Source organism: Schistocerca americana, unplaced genomic scaffold, assembly GCF_021461395.2.
Source record: "Schistocerca americana isolate TAMUIC-IGC-003095 unplaced genomic scaffold, iqSchAmer2.1 HiC_scaffold_17, whole genome shotgun sequence".
Lineage (NCBI taxonomy): Eukaryota > Metazoa > Arthropoda > Insecta > Orthoptera > Acrididae > Schistocerca > Schistocerca americana.
The window spans coordinates 10,361,271-10,362,202 of NW_025725790.1; the positions used below are offsets into that span (position 1 = coordinate 10,361,271).

The 932-nt window shown below is 48.6% G+C and overlaps 1 non-coding gene across 1 annotated transcript; it reads right to left on the minus strand.

Moving 5' to 3' along the window:
• Positions 1-566: 566 nt before the first annotated feature.
• On the minus strand, positions 567-641 carry Trnas-cga. Its single transcript has one exon. It is a non-coding gene; the product is annotated as a tRNA-Ser (tRNA).
• Between the last annotated feature and the right edge of the window lie 291 nt (positions 642-932).

The window sequence follows — 932 nt, forward strand, 5'->3', positions numbered from 1 at the left end:
ACAAGTCGGCTGGAGGACGATGTATTGAATCTCGACGCAATTTGAGTGTTCCATCGTCGTTAGGGTGCCCGGAACGTTACAATTAACTATCAGTAATGCGTCGGATTCGGAAATCTAGACTCACAGGAGGACGACCAATAGGCGCCCGAAGCAACAATAGACCCTTGGAGACAAGTCGGTTGGAGGACGACGTATTGAATCGCGACGCAATTTGAATGCTCCATCGTCATTAGGAGGCTCTGAACGTCTCAATTAACTATCAGTTTTTCGTCGGATTTGAAAATCTAGGCTCACAGGAGAACGACCATAAGGTGCCCGAGGCAGCAATAGACCCTTGGAGACAAGTCGGCTGGAGGACGATGTATTGAATCTCGACGCAAATTGAGTGTTCCATCGTCATTAGGAGGCCCTGAACGTTACAATTAACTATCAGTTTTGCGTCGGATTCGAAAATCTAGACTCACAGGGGAACGACCATAAGGTGCCCGAGGCAGCAATAGACCCTTGGAGACAAGTGGCCTGGAGGACGATGTATTGAATGAAACTTCCTGGCAGATTAAAACTGTGTGCCCGGCCGAGACTCGAACTCGGGACCTTTGCCTTTCGCGGGCAAGTGCTCTACCAACTGAGCTACCGAAGCACGACTCACGTCCGGTACTCACAGCTTTACTTCTGCCAGTACCTCGTCTCCTACCTTCCAAATTAGGAGGCACTGAACGTTACAATTAGCTATCAGATTTGCGTTAGATTCGAAAATCTAGAGTCAAAGGAGAACGACCATAACGTGCCCGAGGCAGCAATATCCCCTTGGAGACAAGTCGGCTGGAGGACGTTGTATTGAATCTCGACGCAATTTGAGTGTTCCATCGTCGTTAGGAGGCCCTGAACGTAATTAACTATCAGTTATGCGTCGGATTCGAAAATCTAGACTC